Genomic DNA, 12,785 nt, shown 5'->3' with positions numbered 1-12,785 from the left:
ATACCTATAAATAAGGTGCTTTATATGGTTATTTGTTTTATAGTCATACTTTGGGGCCTTTGTTTTAGCTGTTCGGATGAGCATTTAGCGTTTCACTATAAACCGCATGAAATTTAGCATTCGGCTAGGTTTACGCAACAACGATATCTAGCATTTTTTTACGGAAACAACAGCTTTTTGGAGCTTTTCACGAAAAGCTCCAAAAAAGAGTTTTTCGTGAACAACTTTTTATATTTATTTGATATTGACAATTTTTTTTTATTTCCACAAAACACATTTTTCTTTAATGTTTATTTTTATTTCTATAAATTTTTTTCTAAACAATAAGGTTTTACTTCGTCTAATAAATAATTATTTTTAATTTTTAATTTTTATTTAGATTATTTTTATTAATTTATTTATTACAATTTTTATTTTTATAATTTGTTGTTGATTAATTTAAAACATGTCCATATTGGACATTTGGGTAATAATTATTTATCTCTATACTTTTACATAACACACTATTTAATTTTTGTATTTTTTAGTACAACGTTTAGTTCTTAATTTTTGTTTTATTTAATTAACAGTTTAGTCTTTCACATGTTTGAATTATTAAACAATTCTTTAAGGGACTAAACAATGTGATATATAAAAATATAAGGAGTAATAAATTATTTACCCTGGACATTTTACATACTAACAGCAACAACTAATCATAAGTTTACCAAACACTAATAATCAAATAGCTAATAATAAATAACTAACAGCAACTGCAAACAGCTAACTACAATAGCAACAACAACAACCATTAGCTCAAAGCTGAACAGAATCCTCTAATGGTAAAAATATAATTTCAGATTAATTAATATAGGCCTAATATATCACCAGCTCCTTAAACTTGTTCAAAATAGTAGATTGGCTCCCTGAACTTTGCAAGTGTCTCACCAGCTCTCTAAACTTGTTTATTTCGTATCACCAGCTCTCTAAAACTTGTCCATAAAAGTAGATTAGCTCCATGAACTTTGCAAGTGTCTCACCAACTCCTCAAACTTTTTTATTCTGTAACAACTAAATACAAAAACCATAATATTAACTCTCGATCCTCATCCATTCAATCTCTTAAACATGCAACACTAACTATTATAATAGGTTGAAAGGTAGGAGAAGCGAAAAAATTACCTCTCGAATAGATGAACATATTTTTATAATTTGAGAATGGTTTAGCTATTTGTAAATACAATTTTCATAGTTTAAAAAGTTTGTAAATATGAATCTGTATTTTGTGCAGTTTACAAATTCAATCATTCTGTTAAAAATTATTGTCAGACTATTTAACCTAAAAGAGAGCGATTTGAAGCAATTAATAACAATAACTTTGGAAATGATCCAAAATAAATGTCTTACTTTACAAATTAACTAAATCATAAGTACTGTATGATCGAAAAATTAACTCATAAATCATTTAACTATAAATTTTAAAAAGCACATACTTATGTTTACAAACTTCTAAACGCGAATTGTTTTTACAAATCAACACATGGCTTATATTTTGTCTGCTTTTTGAATTTAGTTGTTCTAAAATGATGTTTGCCTCTTGTGAAATAGTTTATTCAATTTTTAAGATATAATTTCCATTTAGTCCTTTCAATAGTTTATAAGCAATTATGATTAAGAAACAGTTATCAATAACTACTTTAGAAGAAAAATGTATTAGTTTACAGGGATTGTAATTTGTATGTACTTAGTAGAATAAATATTACTTCTATGATTTTTTATAAATATATTTTTACAGCCATTTCTTAAAAAGAATATATAAAGAAGAAAATCAACATTTATGATATCATATCAATGTAGGCCTAGCCGCAAAAATAATTCAAGAATATAATTATTTATAAGCGAATATACAAGATTGAGATGGTGAGTGGGTGGTCACTTATATTGCTAACAGATTCATGGAATGCCATTCTCATACAAAATAATTATTATTTTCATAAAACAAAATTATGAATTGAAAATTAGAGGGACACGAGTGTAGTTTGGATTTATTAGTAATAATTAATCACCGATTTTAGATTAGAATATATTGATTGATGTGAGTATATCATAGTATTGCATACAAATGGTTTCTAGGGATAACGAAAAGACAATAATTTTGTTTAGTGTAGCCTGCTCTTCCTACACAAAGACAATTATTCATGTGCAATAATATCTATACAACAATTAATCAAGTATATGTTGGACAAAATTTTATTTGAGTTTTGATCTCCAATTATTTCAAGATTTCTAATCAATTTTATTTCTAACCAATGATACACCTAAAATGCCCCATCAATAGTAGGAGGGGTTATTATTGAAGATAAGAAGAACTTAAACCAATACTAGTGATAAGTTTTGGAAAGACTAATCATTCCTCATATAGTACCATTTACGCCAACTCCAGATATAGAGGCAGTAGTTTATAATGTCTCACTCGCCACTGCTCCTAATTGTCTAGTTACTCTCATCCACTTTACATCCTCACTCTTTATAAATAGTATAATTTATAATTTATAGTTAACAAGTTAGATTAATTTCGGATATCATTAATGAAAATTATTATTTACACTTTATATACTCATTGTGTTATCATTCATCAGTTTTATATACTCATCGTGTTATCATTCATCAGTAATAGATCAAATATAAGTGGATACATGCAAAAAAAAACTTGATTTTTTTTATCTTATGGTCTGTGCATGTTGGACAAAAAATGATGAGGGCATCCCTTATCTAACCCCGAGCCCGGAGCCAAGAGACGAGAATAACGAGAGCGGGGGTAACCAGTCCAGCACGCGGGGCGTGCTCGCCAAGGCGCGGGGCGTAAAGGATCCAAATTCCGAAGAATTGTTCAGAAGCTCGGGAACGCGGGGCGTACCTCTAGACACGCGGGACGTGGAATGGGCGACCGAGAAGAAACCCCATCAGGAGATCAACTACGCGGAGCGTAGCCTCAAGGGCGCTACGCGTGAAGATCATCAACGAGGGTCTCCAAGATCAGAGACTCCAATACGTGGGGCGTGACCCCTAGAGCGCCTCGCGTAAAATCCTCTTCGAAGGCTCTCCAGGTTCAGGAGCTGAGTTACGCGGGGCGTACCCAAGCCCACGCGGGCGTACTCTGCTGGAAGAATACTTCTTCCCCAAGTTCTTACCAATAGGGGACCATTTCTGTTGAATCTTATTTACTGTTTTGTCATCAATCCCGTATTACTAAACCACCATGGATTCTTCCCTTCCATATTCTACCCTTAGACTCATGTTTTACCAAAAACCCTATTCATGGGGTTTTGGTATTTTCTCTTGTTAATTGGGAGAGTATTTAAACTCTCTTCTTTGTAATGTTGGATAACTTTTGATGAATTAAAACTAAAAGCCTCCATTAGAGCTTGGATTTCCGATCCTTGGGTTTACTCAACCTTCTAGTTTGAGCTAGAGAATATTGCACTCTTTGCAATCTACATAAAAAAACATCTAAATATTTATCGAGCATAAAGGCATTTCATCTTTAAACATATTCTAAAATTGCAAATAACGTAAAATGGTTGCTTTATAAACTAAATGATATGTATCTGATATAGAATATGTGAATAAAATATTTAATTTTCTTAATAATGAAATTGGTTTAATTTACCAATGTTGGACCCTCAGTTGTATTATGCATGGGTTACTTTTGAGCAACAATGATAAGAGTATTTGTGTAACTTATCCATTTGTTTTATTAATACATCATCTACCACATGAACTTGTCAACAAAAATTTGATTGTCTCCTCGAACCTTCAAAACTTACTTAAAATGTTCTAATAGTCCAATCAACTTGTTTAAAATATAGCAATTTATCACCCGGTTGTAAAGAAGTATGTTGCATTCAAACTATGTGTTGCACGCATCTTGAAATGTTATTACATAATTGACGCAGCAGAAATCAAAAGATTCGTTACTAATAGTTGAATCGTGCATGATTGCTTGAACAAATTGGGGCTAGAAAGCATTTCTGATAGATTGATATTTCTCACTATTGAAACTTACAAAGAAACCCTCTTATATAGGCAAAACAGAAATAACACACGTATGAAGTGTGCTGATGTGGAAAACCACTTACAAAAGGATAAAAAAGTAAAATAACCATTGAGATAAAAATTTAACTGTATGCTGTAATTCCAACAGCCTCCCCTCAAGTTGGAGATGTTAACTGTAACAATCGCAACTTGTTAAACATAGTTTTCATCAGAGGACCTGACAAATTCTTGATAAGCAAATCAGCTAATTGGTCTTGTGAAGCAACATAAGGTGTTGTAAAGAATCCAACCGTAACTTGCTCACGAACCATATGACAATCAATGTCAATGTGTTTAACCTTCTCATGGAACACCGGATTAGCAGCTATAGCTATAGCAGCTTGATTATCACACCTCAAAGGTATTGGTAACACTACTTGAATCTGGAAAACTAGAAGCAGATAACTAAGCCACTTCAATTCACATACTGTAGTAGCCATTGCACGATATTCAGCCTCAGCCGAAGACGTGCTAACTGTGTTCTGCTTTTTTGCTTTCCATGAGATCAAGCTATCCCCAAAAAAATACAGTAACCAGTCACAGACTTTTGAGTGATTTTGTCCCTGCCCCAATCAGAATCACAATAACCTCTTAAGGTAAAATCACAATCCTTTGGATAGGAAATCCCTAAAGTGCAAGTACCTTTTAGATATTTAAGAACATGAATTGCTACATCCCAATGCAAATTTGTTGGATTAGTCATGTACTGACTCAATTGCTGAGTTATGAAGGTTATATCCGGCCTTGTGAAGCCTAAGTATAATAGCCTACCAACCGCTCTTCTGTACTTGTCCGGTTAAGAAAACCTTGCACTCTGCACATTTGGATCATCAAGTTGAACTCCACTTGAAAAAGGGCTGGATACAGACTTGGGTTTGTTAACCCAGCATCATCAATTATGTCTATGATGTACTTCATTTGAGAAAAAAAAATGCCCTGGCTGGATCTGTGCAGCTCCACTCCCAAGAAATATCTTGCAAACCCCAAATCCTTAATGGTAAAAGCTTTGTGCAAATAAGCTTTTATCCCATCAATTTGTTCTATAGAGGAACCTGTGAGTAACATATCATCTACATATATGATAATTGCAATGAAATGACCATCAAGCACTCTTGTAAAGAGGCAATAATTATGAATAGATTTCTAGAACCCCAATGATTACAAAGCATTAGTGAACTCCTTATACCATTGTCTTCCTGCTTGTTTCAGGCCGTGCGATGATTTTTGCAATTTGCAAACTTGCCCTTCTATAGATTTGGAATAACCTGCAGGACGAAGCATGTAAATATCTTCTTCTACAAAGTCGTGAAGATAGGCGTTATTCACATCAACTTGGTAAATAGACCAACCATGAGCTGATGCAACAGCTAAAAACAATCTTATTGTAGCTGTTTTCGTGACAGGAGAAAAACTTTCACTGTAATCCACCCCAAACTTCTGATCATATCCCCTTGCCATTAGTCTGGCCTTATATCGATCCACACTTCCATCAACATGATATTTTACTCGAAAAACCCACCTAGAAGTGATAGTTCTTTTACTAGGTGGTAGAATTGTTAGAATCCATATATTGTTTTCCTCAAGAGCATCAAGCTCTTTCTTCATTGCTTGTTGCCACTCTGCATATTTATTTGCTTCGATGAAACTAGTAGGCTCCTTGATTTTGCAAATATTTGCTGAAAAAGCTGTGTAAGAAGGTGTGCCAACAAAAGTGTGTGAAACTTGATTTACCACAAAATCATTCATCTAGCTAGGAGGTTTGGACACTCCTTTTGGTAAATAAGGAGTAACAAATGTAGATGCAATTGTCTGATTTGTTATTTGTGGTGTAAGAGCATTGTTGTAAGAAGATGAGGGGCTATTGGTTGCATCAAGGCTATTTTGAGGTTCTAGAAGTGTAAATTAAGGTATTGGCTGATTATATGTTGGTGAATTCTCTCCCAAATTGAACATGGGACTATCACCAATAATTGTATCCTAAAAGAATCAGACCCAGAACCAGGAAACACATGATCATAGTAACGAATGTCCCTAGAAACACATAGCTTGTGTGTGTCCAGATTGTATACCTTGCTGCCCTTTTGTCTTACTGCCAATCCAAGATAAATGCCCTTAAAAGCCATGTATGCAAAATTATCTTTATGTTGAGAAGTATCTGAAATGTAGCATAAGCAACCAAAACATTTCAACATAGATAAGTCAGGTTCTTTTCCATGAAAAACAAAATATGGACTCTTCCAATCAGGAAATTTAGTAGGCAAGACATTAATCAACCATATAGCATGCACCATAGCTTCACCCTAAAATTGAGAACTTAAATTTGCTTGAAACAGTAAAGCTCTAGTAGTTTCAGCAAGAAATCTATGTTTTCTCTCCACCACACCATTCTGTTGTGGTGTGTGGATATAGATTTTCTGATGTTGAATGCCCAAAGAATGCAGAATCTGCTGAGTTTTAACACCAACGAATTCTGTCCGTTGTCTGTTCTCAGCACTTTCACATTAGCCTTAAATTGTGTCTTGATCATTTGAAAGAAATTGGACAATAACGTTGGCACTTGATCTCTAGAATGAAACAGAAAACTCCAAGTGACTCTAGAGAAATCATCAACAACTGTTAAAATATATCAAGCGCCAGTTAAAGAAACATGTTTATAAAGGCCCCATACATCCACATGTAACAAATCAAAAATTGCCTTAGTTTTTATTTCACTCTTAGAAAAAGATAACCTACTTTGCTTGGCTCTATGACAAACTTCACAAGAAAAAGTAGTTAAAGCTGATACATCACAATCTATCCCAGGCATGTGCACTAACTTGCTTGGTGCAATGTGCCCTAGCCTAACATGCCATAACAAAGACTCTGACACAATATTGCCAGCATTTAGTGCAACTTCTGAACTGCCTTGATGTTCTACTCCATATTGCTTCAATTGATACAATCCAGCTTACAAAATCCCTCTAGCTACAATGCTACTAGAATCCATGTCCTACATTTCACAATATTTAGCATAAAAATGAACACGCAAGCTGCTACTTGCAAGTAATTTGCCAATTGATTGCAAGTTATGTTGAAACCCTGGAACGTACGACGCATCTGTCAACTGTAAATTCTTATTAATAGTAACTGAACCAATATGAGTGACTTGTTGTGCAGAACCATCAGGCAAATATACCTCTTTTGGTTGTAGCACTTTGTTTATCTTAGTAAACAGGGAAATGTTATTGCACATATGCGTGGTTGCTCCAGAATCTATAATCCACACTGCATTATGTCCAGAACAATAATTTGCAGAATGAAATACAGTATCAAGAGTAGAATCATTACCAACACAATCATTTGCAAAAGCTGTGAAATCTGAGCTGCCTCCCTCATATAGATTCTTGTATAACTTCTGAAATTCTTTTTGGACCATCTGATGTATGCCTTTCTCCAACATATCCTTATCAACACCTTTGTAATCAAGAGTTGACGATTCTCCTCCTGTACTAAAAATATCACAAGGAGAATTTGCTTCATGTGACATATAAGCTATTTGTTGCTTCTTTTTTGTAGTCCCTCCTTTAAACCAGTCAGGATAACCGATGATTTTAAAGCATTCTTCCTTTATGTGTCCATACTTCTTACAATGCACACAATATTTCTCAAATTTGCTCAGATCTGATTTATTCTTTCGTGGATCAAATCGAGCGCTAGAGTTTGTAACAACAGCATTAACCGAAGAGTGTGATAACTCGTCATGAGTAGAATGAGTACTCTTTTGTTTTTCAACATGCAAGATCATAGAAAAAGATTTGTTTAAAGTAGGATAAGGCTCAATGAGCAATACCTGATTACGAACATGTTCATATTCTTCATTCAAACCAATAAGGAATTGCATCAACAAATCCTCATCAGCGAATTTCTGACCAACAGTCTTGGCTTCGGTCGAAACATCATTCAAAGGCCTTAATGTCATTATTTCATCCCAAACTTTCTTCTGTTTGGTGAAATACGTAGTCACTGACATAGATCCCTACACAATTGAATGTAATTCCTGCTTCCACTGAAAACATAACACTCTATCATTTTCACCGAATCTCTGTTTGAGTTCTATCCACAATTCCCCAGCCGTTGTCACATAATGAAATCCTTCAGAGAATTCCTTTGAAATACAGTTCACAATCTCAGTGAAAACCATACTATCAATCTCTTCCCAACGTGTATGAGCTGTTGTATCTTATTCCGGCTCCTGATCTGCTTTGAGGATGAAATCGAGCTTGCATTTGGCACGTAGAGCTCGAATCATAGCATGGCTCCAAGGAATGTAGTTTTTACCAGTAAGAGGTGTAGTTACACGAATCAAACCTGGATTATCATGATGCGATCCGATTTGATTCATTATATCATTTCGATCTATCTCCATCTCTAAATCTGTTGATTCTTCGAAGAAATCTGAGTGAGTTTGTTCCTGAGAACTTTGATCTTCAGAGTCGCTGCTTTTGCCCTCGTCTTCACTGTATTCCTTCATAATCTGGCGATATGATTTCACCATAAATGAATTGCGTAGAACGAAATCTTCCGCTCTGATACCATAAACAAATTGGGGCTAGAAAGCATTTCTGATAGATTGATATTTCTCACTGCTGAAACTTACAAAGAAAGCCTCTTATATAGGCAAAACAGAAATAACACACGTGTGAAGTGTGCTGACGTGGAAAACCACTTACAAAAGGATAAAAAGTAAAATAACCATTGAGATGAAAATTTAACTCTATGCTGTAATTAGGGGTGTTCATCGGTCGGTTCGGTCTAAAAACCGAACCGAAATAACCGAAAACCGAATAACACCTAAAATGAGAACCGAACCTAACCGAATAATATTAGTAAACCGAACCGAACCGATTATTTCGGTCGGTTCGGTTCGGGTTTCGATTTTAACACATGCTAACTAGTTAAAATAAAAAATAAATTAATATTTATAAGTTTTAATTAATTTAGTTTAATCTAAAGTCTAAAAAATAGTTACGCAAATTGAGTAGTATACAACATAAAATTTATGCAAAGTTTGAAAATTAAAAATAAAACTTTATTAAAATGTAATTACAAACCTTCTATGACCACAATTAGCATTACAACCATAATTTGCACTAATGTTATTGATTTGATCAGTATTAGTGCAATGTTTGAACAGTATTAACGTATTTTTCTTAGTAGAACAATATTAATGTATTAGACTTAACATTGATAAAAAAAAATTATAAATAGTTACGTTCTTTGGATGGTCGGAGAAAAATGCAAAGTCTAGGTCATATAAAGTCTCTACCTAAATTATAAATCTAATTAATCTCTATTTCGGTCGGTTCGGTTAATTCGGTTATTTTGTCATAAAAATCGAACCGACCGATATTACCGATATTGTTAAATATTAAAAACCGAAACCGAACCTAATAGACCGAAAACCTAACCGAAAAAACCGAAATGCATCGGTTCGGTTGGTTATTTCGGTTCTGATCGGTTTTTGAACACCCCTAGCTGTAATTCCAACATTGCTGATTAGTAACCTTCAAAATTCAGAGAACTTTGAAAAAAATTGAAATTTATTTATTGATTATATAAAAAACAAATTATTACGGTCGAAATTAGTCTTTAAATAGAAAAAGCAAAACCCTAGAAACGAATCCTAAACGGAATAGGAAAAGACTAAAAAAGAAAATTACAAAATAACCAGAAAAACATTTATGAATTTAATGGTCTAAATGGTGGAATTCGTCTAAAAAAGAACATACATCACCACAAAGCGGTGAGATTTGCTCGTTGGCTTGATTCCATGCAAAACAGGGTTTGGAAATTAAAAAAATGCAAAAGTTCAAAATTTGGCGAAAATTACAAAATTGTCAGTATATCAAAACTTATCAAATTTCTCCATAAATTTGCAAACCAATTCTTCAACCATATCACAATTCACGTAATAGATTAAAATATATTAGAAAAAAAGTTCTTATTTGCTCAATTATAAAACGTATCGGCTTTGATATTAGAACTCCATACTCTGACCTTAGTTGTTTGACTTTTTTAAGGTACGTGAAACACACATTCCGACTGCAGCTTTTGTAACGACCCGATCTTGAGTGGATGACGATGGGGTAGAAGGCCTGAGTAAAGAGCGACTCTTAGGGATGACAATGGGGGCAGGAATGAACTAAATCTCACATCGTAAATGGAGTGGGAGTAACCGAGGCTTGTTAGTAAGATGAGAATCCAATACATAGAGGCACGTTTTAAAGCCGTGGGGCCTAATGTGTTGGATTTGGGTCAGAGTAGAAAATGTCTACATGGTATTAAGCCAGAATGTTACAACTGGTATCAGAGATGACTCTCCACGTAGAATGCGTGGTTCAGAGATGAACCAGACAGAAGCTGGTGGGCATGTAACGACTCGGTCCAGAATGGGTGGCGCCGGGATAGAAGGTCTGAGCAAAGAGCGGCCTTAAGATAGCGATGGAGGCAGGAAAGAACTGAATCCCACATCGAAAATAGAGAGGAAGTAATTGTGGCTTATTAGTAAGATGAGAATCCAATACATAGAGACGCGTTTTAAAGCCGTAACGTTCAATGTATTGGATTTGGGCTAAAACAGACAATATATACATGATATTACAGCTTTACGACCGAGTAATCAATTAACTATATATTTTAAGCAAGTCGATGGGCTATCAAAACATTTCAAAAATTCACAAGCCAATCAAGATTTTTTTTAGAGAAATTTAGGTAGAATGATGTATTAAGGCTTTTATAATAAAGAAGATTACAATAATAACGCATAATCTTAACTAACTATCGTTTTCAAATCACATTTGCCATATTTATAACAAATAAATATTTTTTTTTATGATAAGACGAAGGTTAAAAAAACCCAGGGAACAAAAAGGAGAGAAACTACTGCAAACGAACATGTCGTTCCGTGGTAACTCTAACTCCTCCACTCGCATCTACTAATAATGTATCCTGGATGTCTGTAGGAGGCACACCACACTCGTTATGATCCACAGGAAGAGTTCCCGTGAAATTTGGCAGTCAACCGCTCTATTTCCCTCTCGTAAGGAGTGAGGAAAACGGGTATCCCAATCCTGATCCCGAAGAGAATAGCACTGTAAAAGAAGCCATGTATAGGGATGCGACTCCTCCAAATCCCTCGCCATAAGTTGGACCACAACCTTAAAATCCAACTAAAAAATCACATGATCCAATCCCCGGCTCCAGGCGAGCTTCATCCCAAAGTATAGGTCCCAAAGTTCTGCCAGAAAAGCCGTACAACATTCGAAATTAACTGCAAAACCTGCCTGCCACTGACCCAAACTGTCACGGAGGATACCACCCGCGGAAGCCATTCCCATATTACCGTTGCGCCATCCGCGTTAACTTTGAACCAATTTCACTCTTTGCAAATCAAGGTATTTATCATTTAAATATCAAATTTATCTATTCTGGCTTATATAATATTCAATTGCATCTGCATATTGGCTATTTTGGAATTAAGATGATCAGAATCTGTATATTTAGGATTCCAATTGTCTTAAATTCCCTTTATTTATATTTAGAGATTTTTTTTTTCTAACCATCCAGTATGACAACCTAAACTAATTTAAATTAAAGCTGGTTAGATCTTTCTTGGGAGGCATAGCTCTCACACCAATTTTTATTTCATTTTTTATTTTATCATAGGTGCATTCTTAATTCTAAAATGTAAACTTTGGTTAAATGATTAAGCTAATCTAATACTTTAACTATATATTAATTTCTATACTTTAACCATAATAACTAAAAAAATGAGGTGATAATTTGCAGAAAATATAGAGTTTCAGAACAATATATTAAAGATAAATTAATCATTTGAATAATTTAATTAATACTTTACTGGTTTTGGTCATTATAACTTTAGTCGTATTAGCATGCATTTGGATATAACTTATTATTCATATGTTATATACAAATTCAGCCTTAAAAAATAAACATAAAAAAAATAATAATAATGATGAAACTTGAGGATGGGTTATGGACTGTGATAAATGAGATACATTGGATTTATTATATTATGAATAAGATAATATATGAATATTATTGAAGATGATGATGATGATGAGAGTGTAAATTGTGAGAGACTCTCACTGAGAGTAACTAGACATGTGCAAGATCTGCTTAAACATGGGGGAACAACCATCACTTAGGATTTACCCATATCTCTTTTATTTTTTAGTGCATGTTCTTTGTTTTTTGGGTCCAATATAATATCTTATATTTATATTTATATGTATACATGTCATTACACGTCATTTAATAACTTTAGGGATTGTCGATCTCTAGTCCCTCATTTGCTATCATTTTCTATCGTGTTACAGACATTAGAGGAATCCTAGTAATCACGATGAGAAGATTCAGGGTACGTTTGGTAAGACGTAATGGACTTCGTAATGGAATGCCCATTACATTAAAAGCCCATTACTATGTTTGGATGCACTCTATAGTTTTATTGGAATGTAATGAGAATTCCATGACTTTAATTTTCTTCAATAAGTTTTGTAATGAGGATTACTAAAAAAAATCAATAGGAATTCCCATTAAATTCCAATATGTATTCCTAATTCCTTCAATCTAACATTTTCATTTCCTTCATTTTTTACATCACATTATTATTAATTTTTTATTATTACTATTGTTATATATATTTATAA

The sequence above is a fragment of the Euphorbia lathyris genome, chromosome 4 (assembly GCF_963576675.1).
Source record: "Euphorbia lathyris chromosome 4, ddEupLath1.1, whole genome shotgun sequence".
Classification (NCBI taxonomy): Eukaryota; Viridiplantae; Streptophyta; class Magnoliopsida; order Malpighiales; family Euphorbiaceae; genus Euphorbia; species Euphorbia lathyris.
This window is presented reverse-complemented; position numbering follows the sequence as displayed.